The following is an 11,288-nucleotide window of genomic DNA, read 5'->3' as shown; positions in this document are numbered from 1 at the left end:
TTTCTTGTGAATGTAGCTCTTCCTTCACTCCCACTGGTGAAGAGTGAAGGGGTTGAGCTCCATTCCCCGATCGGACTCTGGGGGTTGGCCTTGGACACAGTGTCGCATTTAATTTTGAGTCTCTAGGGGTTGATTGCAGAGCTATTGTTAAAAACGAGACCTCATTTGGTGAACCGGAGGGGAAGACTCTGGGTTCCTCCACAGATGAACTGTCTGAGAAAAACCCAACTCTTCCCCTCTTCTCTGAGACTACAGGAGACTCAGAGGACAATTCTGATGCAGGCCTCTTTGATTGCTGGGCTGCGGGGAGGGGGGCATCCTCGCTGTCTTCTTGTGATTGGACTTCTTCACATTCAGAGCTAGCTCCGCCCTCTGCCTGCATCACCCCATCCTCCACAGAACTCTCCACTGGTGGGGCTGTTGCAGGCCCCTCCCCCACTCCCGCCTCACCTGATTCCTCTCCTCCAATCACAGGATTTGGCGGGAGATTTGAATTTTCCTGCCCAGCCCCTTCTGGTAGCTCTCTTAACAGTTCAGCTTGTCCGCCATTTTTCACATTTTCCATTTGCTTTGCTGCCTTTAATTTGTTGGCAAAAGACTTGGGGCAATCTCTGAAGAGGTGGTTTGATTCTCCACAAAGATTACACCGTCTGCCATTGGAGCACTCCTCAAAGGTGTGCCCAATTTCTCTACATTTCCCACAAACAATCTGCTGGCATGCTTCTGCCAGGTGCCCATGCTCACCACGCTTGCGGCAGAGCTTGGGCTGACCCTTGTAGTGAATATAGCCCCTGTTTTCTCCCAGAACTACCATGGATGGCAGATGTTTCAAGCCTTGGAATCCTTGGGGGTCCTGCCATTGTTGGATGGGGACCCTCCAAGCACAATTCCAAATGCCATCCTCATCTCTCACTTTGGTAGCCTGGCCTTTAACAGTGCAGTATCTCCCCAGCCACAAACAAATGTCCTCTGCATTCACTGTCTCATTGAACATCCTAACAATAACCGTTTTCAAAGCATTATCAGTCAGTTTCTCAACATTGAAAGCAGAAAACTGGGGTTTCACATTTTCAAAGCGTGTCCAGAACTCTCTTAGCAAAACAGCAGATCGAAAACTTACATTAAAGCCTTTGTTGTTTGGCAAGGTCAATATACAATTCAGGTCCTCTGGTTTAAAGTTCAATGTTTTCTGAACTAGCTTCCGGGAAAAGTCTAGTCTTGACATCCCTAGAAGCTTTCCATCTCTCTCTTGGAAGATAAAACGGACACTGTGGTGCCTCCGCATGCCGGCATGGGGGGCCGACATGGTGGAGGCACCACAAGTTAAAACAACTAAAACCTTTATAAGTGCAAATAAATATGCTAAAAAGCTCAAAAACACCAATAAATAACTAAAATACCTTAAAACCAACCAAAGTAAAGGAAAATAAAAGAGACTTACCTTTCTGTTTGGCTTGGTCAAGGTGTTACTTACCGCAGAGTACAGTTAGACAGTCCTCTGAGCCAATGAATTCCTATTTGTGCAAGATGTACAACTACAAATGGAGTTGAAATACTTTACACAAGGAATGAAGAGAATATCCTCCCAAGCAGTAGTAACAAATTAATGCCACAACAGGCAAGAATTTTTACCACCAACAGGAGGCAACCGCAGTCTTAGCCAAAAGGCCGAGAAGCGATGAACCCTTGCGGTATGCCGCCCGTGGTGCCCTCCTGCACAGGTCTCGCTCGTCGCGGCGCAGTCGTTTCAAACGGCTCCAAGAACGACTTCTGCTTAGCGGCTCCGCCCAGGTGCTCCTTGACGCAGCCGCACGCCTCGTTGAGGACAGCTGCTTGGCTTTTCACAAACACACGAGGCTCTGCCAAACTGCAAAGCCTGCCAAAAATAGGTTTAACTCGTGGGTGTTCCTCTCCACGGAAGTCTTTAGTAAAAGGCGAAAGACTTGTACGTTGTGAAGAGAAACCAGAGTAAGTACGGCCCGCTCCTCAACAGCAGCCGAAAGAGCCCAGTCGTCCCAGTCACCACCTTCACGGTGAGGCTCCCTTGGCTTGCCGCGTACCAAATCCCAGGCCACACCCGTTTCCCCCATCACGGGCTCTATCCGATCGCAATGCTGAGATATTAAGGACTGGCTGTCAGACGCAGGCTACCAAAACACAAAAATACTCAGGCGCCCGCATGCGCTCCATGGCTCCAGCAGGGAAGACGCAGCGCAGATCCAAGGGGTATTTTGGACCTATCGCAGCGCACGGCGACTTTCCCTCTTTGTCATGTTTGTCTGTCAACCAGACGTGCAAATCTCACGTTGTACGCTGCACTTTTGCCCCAGTTGTCATAGCTGACATATATACGCTCATTTGAGATGGGGAGCATCATAAAGGCTGCTTTTCCACTCTCCCAAGCCATAAACGCTGCTGCCATCCGCTTTGACTGACGACAGTGACAGCTTGCACGCTGAGCCCTGCCGCTTTCCTCCGAGCACTTGGCTTTCCACAAAGCAAAGAGAAGGGTGCACCGTTCCCGGCGGCACTGCAATACCGGGTCGATGCGTGGAGTGAACGGAGCAAGCCCCTCTTTCAGCTCCAGGTGCTAAAAATCCGTTTAATACTTTGTCCCCGTATAGAGGACATATCAGATATTAAACTGATAAGAACAGATTTTTTTTTTTCTTTCGAAAAAATTTATTGACACACATTTCAAACAGATTGTCCGACAGTTTTCCCATTTTCCATTTACCTTGCTGCCTTTAATTTGTTGGCAAAAGACTTGGGGCAATCTCTGAAGAGGTGGTTTGTTTCTCCACAAAGATTGCACCGTCTGCCATTGGAGCACTCCTCAAAGGTGTGCCCAATTTCTCTTTTACACAAACAATCTGCTGGCATGCTTCTGCCAGGTTCCCATGCTCACCACACTTGCGGCATAACTTGGGCTGACCCTGGTAATGAATGTAGCCCCTGTTTTCTCCCAGAGCTACCATGGATGGCGGATGTTTCAGGCTTTGGAAGCCTTGGGGGTCCTGCCATTGTTGAATGGGGACCCTTCAATCTCCCCAACCACAAACAAATGTCATCCGCAGAAAGCAGAATACTGGGGTTTCACATTTTCAAAGCATGTCCAGAACTCTCTAAGCGAAACAGCAGATCAAAAACTTACATCAAAGCCTTTTTTATTAGGCAGGGTAAAAATACAGTTCAGGTCCAAAGCGTTTTGAACTAGCTTCCTGGAAAAGTCAAGTCTTGACATCCCCAGAAGCTTTCCATCTCTTTCTTGGAAGGTAAAACAGATACTGTGGTGCCTCTGCATGCCGGCACGGGGGGCCGACATGGTGGAGGCACCACAAGGTAAAACAACTAAAAGCAACTAAAACCTTTAAAATTGCCAATAAATACCCTAAAAATCATAGAATACCAATAAATAAGTAAAATATCCTAAAACCAACAAAATGAAGGAAATTTAAAAGGTACTTTGTGTTTGGCCTGGTCAAGGTGTTACTTACCGCAGAGTGACGTTAGACAGTCCTCTGAGCCAATGGATTCCTATTTTTGCAAGATGTACAACTACAGTAGAGTTGAAATACTTTACACAAGGAATTAAGTGAATATCCTCCCAAGCAATGGTAAGAAATCAATGCCACAACAGGCAAGAATATTTACCACCAACAGGAGGCGACCGCAGTCTTAGCCAAAAGGCCGAGAAGCAATATTGACCACATAAGTTTGTGGGATTTGCAACTGTGGTTAAATTTTAATTTAACCACCTACCTGAACTGTCAGCTCGGATATCTCCATCCAAATACACCACATCTCCGGGAGCTGCCTGCTGAGGTGCAGTCCCTCCTCTTGCTTCCACACAGAGTCGATGATGGGCCAAAGAAAACATTCTGGTGGTAAAGAGGGTTGACCCTGAAATTAACTGGATTTTCAGTGCATTCATGAGCTCCAAAAAGGACAGTAATATCAATTAACTTTGTTTACACAGGACTGTATTTTGTATTTTGTATCACTGTATTTTTTTTTTTTTTTTGGCCTCTGCTACCTTTTCTGTTTTCGTAAATGACGATTCAGTGAAAATAACCGCAGCACTGACAGTTATGTTGCCTGCTGGACAGCTTCCTGCATATGGCTAGCTTCTCCACTTCCTCACCAGCTTGCACTCTGTACATGCAGCCTCTATGCTACCATAGTGCCTATGTAAAACTGCTCTCTGTCACATCTGTGACTACAAAATGTGCATCTTTTGAAGAGTTGCAGCAATCCTCATAAACAATGTACTTTTGCATTTCATTTGGAGGCATATCACTGATTCTAGAGAAATACAAAAATATAGAAATCCATGGGAAGAGAGTGAGGATGGGTTAGGATGGGCCGGTGCTGAGGGGCTTAAGAGGAGCATCTACCCTTGGGCCACCGGGATCCTGGATGGGATTGCTGCATAGGACTCTCCTCTGAGGCTGTTTATCGTACCACAGAGCAGGCCTGTCAAAAACTGCGTCAAGTTCAAAGCAGTCATACATCAGCAAAAACATCTGGGCTGTGTTTCATGGAGTGCTTTTTGGACTACTGTTGGTACTCACTGCTGTATTGTCTGTACGTGTCTGTCTGGCCAGAGCAATCAATGTTGATGGAAAACAGCTGGGACACTGAGTGATTGTGCTTGGGACAAATGCTGGCTCATGGCCAGTTGACACTCCTACAGTGAGTTTTCATCATAACTTACTGGGATATTTTGCAATCTATTCCTCTGTCTTGCGGCACAGATGAGCCCAGGTAGCAGAGCAAATCACCGATCCAGTGGTCCGGTCATATGCCACCCCGTTTCGGAGAATAGCAGGTCTCCTCTTCATGCTGCTCCTGCTCTTCAGAGATGTTCAGCTAAATCCTGGACCAGTGACCCCTGAAGTACTGCACAACTTCTGTGCTGATTTGTGCCTGAGTGTGTCTGGAACAACTCTGGTGCCGGTGATGAATGAGCATCAACTTTCTGAGTGAGACTTCTCCCCTTAACAGTCTAAACTTTGTTAACACAAGGCATGATGTCTCAATGAATAACTTTTTGCTACTGGGCTGTGGAGACCTTGATAGGTCCAGTGTCTCTCTCACAAAACTTACTGCTAACACCACTGTGTGTCAAAACCCTGTAGCAAGGAGGCAGAGGCTATTCAAAACCTTCCAAACTGTCAATCATGCAAAAGTCTTATGGGACCCGAAGCTGAAACAGAGGGGGCTATTCGGTGGACATTTTAACATCAGAGGCATTACTGCAAAGAGCAATCAGCTAACTCATCTTCTGTCTGACTCAAATTTGGACTTTCTCTGTCTGACTGAAACATGGTTGAAACAAACAACTCTTGTGAATGTGTTCACGGAGTCTGGATACCAATGTTTCAGAAGAGACAGACCCGATGGAAGAGGAGGAGGGGTCCTTTTTTATGTGAGAGACAACATCAAATGTGAACGTGTGGTTTACAATGCGGGTAACACATTAGAATATGTTGGGATAAAAATGTTATCCCAACAAATGTCTTTAACATCATAGGTGTCTATAGGCCCCCTCCTGAAGATGACACTTTCTATGATCAACTCACAGAAGTCTTGGAAGAGTGCAATCTCAACAAAGAATTATTACTTATGGGTGATTTTAATGTGAACTGGGAGGATAAATCTAAGAGGAAAAAAATAAAAATGATCACAGAGAAATTCCAACTCGAACAACTACTAAAAGGCCCAACTAGGATTGCAAAATGCTCCAGTACACAAATCGATCTGATATTTACTAACAAACCAGAAAGAATAGCTAAAAGTTATGATTTAATCACTGGCTTATCAGATCATAACCTAACCCTATGTGCAAAAAAACTGACTAAAAATAGATTTAGGACCACGGCAACTTAGACAATGATACTTCAGTGCATACCCAGAGCTAAACAAGAAGAATTTGTCAGTGAAATTAACATCTTGAACTGGGATGACGTAGTCATAGTCTGTTGATCTAGACTATGGCTCTGATACTTTTACTCACAAAATCAACACTGTGGGGGAAAGATTTAATGTGAGGATACAGATAAAATCTAAAAATAAAAACAATTTACAGTGGTTTAATGAAAATTCATGGAAACTAATGAAATCTAGAGATGCTGCACTAAGGAAGGCAATTAAAACTAGAAGAGACACTGACATGCTGACTTATAAAGGTTTAAGAAACAAAGTTATCCAAGAGCTAAGAGAAGCTAAATCTTGTTTTTATCTCAATATATTGAATGAGACAAATGCAACAGTAAATTGATCTGGAAGAACATTGATAATCTCACAAGGAGGGACCTGAAATTTTTAGGAGATTTTAAACTCAAAGTACAAGGAAAGTTAATTGAAGATCATCTTACTGTTGCTTCTGTCTTTAACATTTTTTTTCCTGAGTCTGTATACGAGTTAGGAAAAAAAATAACGAAAAGGAAAATGGATATTGTTCCTATACATGCTACAGGCCAGGTTTTCGAGCTGGTAGAGACTAATGAGTTACAAGTAAACAAAATCATCAGCTCCTTAAAAAGCTCCAAAATGCTTTCCAATTTGACACCATGTTTGTTAAATCACACAAAGATATTTTAACTCCCCCTATTGCTCATTTCATTAACTTGTCTTTTAAACACAGCTCCTTTCTTAATGACTGGAAATATGCCATTGCCACACCTATTTTTAAATCTGGAGACCACCTCGAAGCCAGTAACAACAGACCAATAAGTATACTACCAGTACTCTCAAAGGTTGCCTAGAAAGCTGTCATTGAACAACAGACAATATTTCTTAATACAAGCAATTTTGGTCCACATTGTATGCAATTTGGCTTTAGAGCAAATCATTCCCCCGAAACTGCTACCTTGCACTTAATAGAGCAAATTAAATCAAGACTTGATAAAGGAGTCGTTGGTGCTGTATTTTTAGATCTGTGTAAAGCATTTGACACAGTCAATCATGATGTTTTAATATCGAAACTCTAAATTGAACTTGGATGGATGTCTTCATATTTGTCTAATATGTGTTAAAGTTTGTGACGCACTGTCCAGTAACATGAAGTGCACAATGGGTGTTCCACAAGGGTCAGTGTTAGATCCCCTATTATTTATTAATGATCTCCCTCAACAGTGTCATGATGTAGAACTACAAATGTATGCAGCTGACATACATTTTGTACACACATGCAAAAACAGCTGAGTTGGCTGCTGCTAAGCTAACAATTGCATTGGAAAGGATCACACATTGGTTTGATCAATCATGTCTGAGTGTAAATGTAAACAAGAAAAAGGGTATGTTTTTCTCTAAAATCATGGCACAACCTCCTAACGCTGATATTCTCATCAAAGGTGAAAGGATTGACATAGTCACTAATTTTAAATATCATGGTGTGACATTGGATCCAAATTTGAACTTTAGGAAACATTTTTAAAAAAATGTTAAACGTAGGGGGGCCCCGCCCTCATCTTTCTTTTTTTTTTACCGCAACGTAGGGTTCAAGTCATGATATTGTCTGTATTTTGAACATAAAAATAAAACAAATATTTAAAATAAAATAAAAATTTTACTGGTCCATAGTTTTCTTTGTTTGATACATCAGGGATTTTTGGTCCAATTAATACATTAGGCGGGAAATTCAAATCAATACAGCTCAGTGACAGCATCGGCACCGCTGTCAGAGACACTTAGAAAATGAAACGAAAATATCAAAGCGGTGCCCAAAAACGGCACAACAAAGAAAAATCTGCAGAATTTTCTGCCAAACTTACGAAAATCACTACTATATTTGGAATGGTAAATCCTGTCAGACGTGAAGAAGGATGCAGTATGTTAACAGGTGGGTTCCTGCATAGTTTACAGTGTTTAGCTACTATACAGTTATCGACCATTTTGGCAAGATGGACAGTTATTAAAAAGCGTTATTGTGTGAAGTTAGTTAGCCTATATGTTATGCTGGGTTTTTTTTCAGAATAATATAATGTTATATGGCTTTCATATAGCCTAACCTATGGGGAATTCGTCTTTAGGCACAAAAACAGCTATAGCCTACATACAGAGAAAAATGTAGCTACTGCCACACAAGTGTCATAAATACAGAATAGGCTATTTCATAAATAAAAACACAAGCTATAATAAAAATGTTAATGGAATGTTAAAAATTCAGCTTTAAAAATTCAGCCAAATTTCATTTGTATAGTCATATTACAAATTTACATCAAGTGACTTTAAATCTATACAGCAATACAACATCCTCTTTCCTTAGACCTTGAATTTAAGGAAGTAAGTTTGTGGAGGTCGGGATAGTGGATGGACGTGTAGCACCTCTGACGTTTATGCTGTCATCAGGATAAAAACTGGAATTATCTGCAAGGCAGGGATTATACCACAACCAAACAGCCACTGCTGTGGATGCCCCAGGGCGTGGCCGTAATGTCCCTTCTAGAATTAACTACCCACATGGCCAGTTTGGTGTGGCCTGTTTTGAACTGGCCGTTGCGCCCTTAAAAGAAAATTGCATATTTCTTCATTTAAAACTGCATGCAACTCAGCAACGTTTCTGAGTGTCTCTGTCATCATGCAGGACATCAACAGTAGCACAAGATTTCTCCCACTCCTGTAAATATATGTGTAAAGTCAACGTAAACATTAACAGCTAACCTGTTAGCTAACAGTTAACATTACGTGATAAGCACAAGCAGCTGAACACTGTACACTGTAAGTATTAATACAAGTTGTGTTTTAAAGTTTATCAGTCACACATTCTCCTGCTAGGCTCTTGGAAGCAGTCAAAAATTATTTTCTCGGGCAGTTAGTTATTTGTAAGACTGCCGTTTACACCTGTCGGTGACAGTGGTATTTGGTAGCTTCATATTCTCTGTTTCTGCAGTATAGATGTTGGAAGACACTTTGGACTTGTTTTCACTCATCATGAATTTATTTCCTCCATGGCAGAAAAACACGTTACACGAGCCTTCAGAAACTCCTACAGATTAAACTGAACTGCTAAACTGACTAATGAAACACTTTTAGGGCTGACTGACATTCAGTACAAACAGACTTTAACATACTCGCTAGCCTAGTAACATTAAGGCTACAAGCAACACATAATGCAACAATCAGTGTAAGAGTCGCTTTTACACATCTGATGTTGTGAACACCTAATTGTCTTGCCGTTAGCAGAGTGTGTATGCAAATGAACCTATAGAACGACATGTGTAACCAGTCAAAAATATTTTCTGTGGTTAACCACTGACATTCCTAACCAGGATATTGCTGCATAGTGTTAGCTAACTCCAAACTTACATAGAGTTTATAACTCGCTGTGAGACCTGATGGGCTGCTACTTTTTCAGGCCGATGCAATGTTAACACACACACACACACACATCTCTGTAAGCAGACAGCCACTTCTCAGTTAAATGCACAAAATGTAATTTCTGCCACTAATGGTCTCTCAATCAAAACAATAACAAAAGATGGATTGTGATGACGGTGTGAAGTAGCATGGGATCATGGAAGTTGTTATCCTCATTGTTAAATAACCACCTTCTCCAGTATAGGATTACTTCAGTGTTCATCGTTCAGGATGTTATTACCAGATGCTGAATCATCCACAGAGGTCTCCTCCTCTCCAGAACAAACGGATTTGGTGATTAAAACATGTAAAAACACTGAAATAAAGCAGTTTCATGTTAAAAATCAGTGTTTCTCCAACACAGTTGGTGGACATAGGACGTTAGGGCTGCGAGCCAAGCTGCTGTTAGTGTTCAATGACTAAAATCCTTCATCCAGTTAAAAGATACAGTTAAAAATGACCAAGATCAAAAAAGTTTATCATAAAAATGTGGCTTAAAACTGAATAAAAGTCCATTTATAACAGTTTCTTGCAGGCAACCACAACACAGATGTATTTTCTTATATGTGTATACTCTTTGGTAGACACCATTGTGACAGACAACCACAACGCCGATGTTTTATCTTCTATGTGTATACTCTTTAGTAGACGCAGTTGTGACAGACAACCACAATGCCACCGATGTTTTATCTTGTATGTATATACTCTTTGGTAGAGGCCTTTGTAGCGGGCAACCACTATGTCAACGCATGCATTATGTGCATGTATAGAGTATACATGCACATAATGGTTATTACACATTGGTAGAGGGGGTATGACGCCTTTGACAGGCAACCAAATGAAACGGATCATTGATTAAATTTACTGATCTCTCTGGGTTTTGAAAATTGTTGGAAACATTTGGGATAAGGTACAGTACTGTGCAAAAGTTTTAGGCACCCTAGATGCTTAGATTCTTATCCATTATGCAATACCATCAGGGAGGTGTCTGATCGGTCCAAAATTTATTCATGACATGACAATGACCCCAAGCATACAGCTAGAGTCATAAAGAACTATTTTCAGCAACAAGAAGAATGATGAGCAACAGATGGTATGGTTTGGCCCCCACAGAGCCCTGATCTCAACATCATGGAGTCAATCTGGGATTACATGAAGAAGCACCTGAGATGGCCTAAATAATAAATCCACAGAAGAACATTCTTTCTCCAGGACGGTTACAACAACCTACCTGCAAGTTACCATGAAAAACTGTGTTAAAATGTACCGAGGAGAACTGCTGCTGTTTTAAAGGCAAAGCTGCTCACAGCAAATATTGATTTCATTTAGGTTTCTGCTGTTTACTCAACTTTGTAAGAAGTTAATTGATAAATTAAAACAGTTTATAGCAATATTTTTGTATGCATTCTCACTTTACTTTTAGTGCCTAAAACTTTTGCACAGTACTGTAGGTGCACAACTCAACAAAATATATAACACAGGTCTAGTTGTTTTTAGGCATTTTAATGCAGAATAGTTACATATTGTACCTTTAAAACAATTCAGGAGAGTCTGTCGGCTGTTACATGACTCCTAGTCTATCCAGAGAAGAGATAATAAGTTTCTCATCAGTGTGTTTAACATGTCAAAAAGTGCTTTAAGTCATTTTTGTAACTGTCCCTATGATCTCAGACTTTAATGCTAATACAGTGGAAAACGCTTATAGTGATCACATCCGTCCGGGTCAAATATATATCACTATAAGCAGATGATTATTATAACTTCTTTCTTTTTCTTTTTCTTAATTTCTCATGCAGATTACCATTTAATTGACATTTGTATATTTATTGCATGAAGATAATGTAATGAAACGGGCAGCTGCACTATTTACTTAATTTTATTGACTTTCAAAATACAGAACAGCTGTTTAAACACTTGTTTCACTG

The 11,288-nt window shown here is 41.3% G+C and overlaps 1 non-coding gene and 1 pseudogene across 1 annotated transcript; both read right to left on the bottom strand.

The window, feature by feature from the left end:
• Positions 1-1,856: 1,856 nt before the first annotated feature.
• LOC121902927 lies at positions 1,857-1,972 on the bottom strand. The gene has a single exon (XR_006097894.1). It is a non-coding gene; the product is annotated as a U5 spliceosomal RNA (small nuclear RNA).
• A 533-nt stretch (positions 1,973-2,505) lies between these two features.
• LOC121902785 lies at positions 2,506-2,686 on the bottom strand (annotated as a pseudogene).
• Between the last annotated feature and the right edge of the window lie 8,602 nt (positions 2,687-11,288).

The sequence above is a fragment of the Thunnus maccoyii genome, chromosome 8 (assembly GCF_910596095.1).
Source record: "Thunnus maccoyii chromosome 8, fThuMac1.1, whole genome shotgun sequence".
Classification (NCBI taxonomy): Eukaryota; Metazoa; Chordata; class Actinopteri; order Scombriformes; family Scombridae; genus Thunnus; species Thunnus maccoyii.
This window is presented reverse-complemented; position numbering and strand designations above follow the sequence as displayed.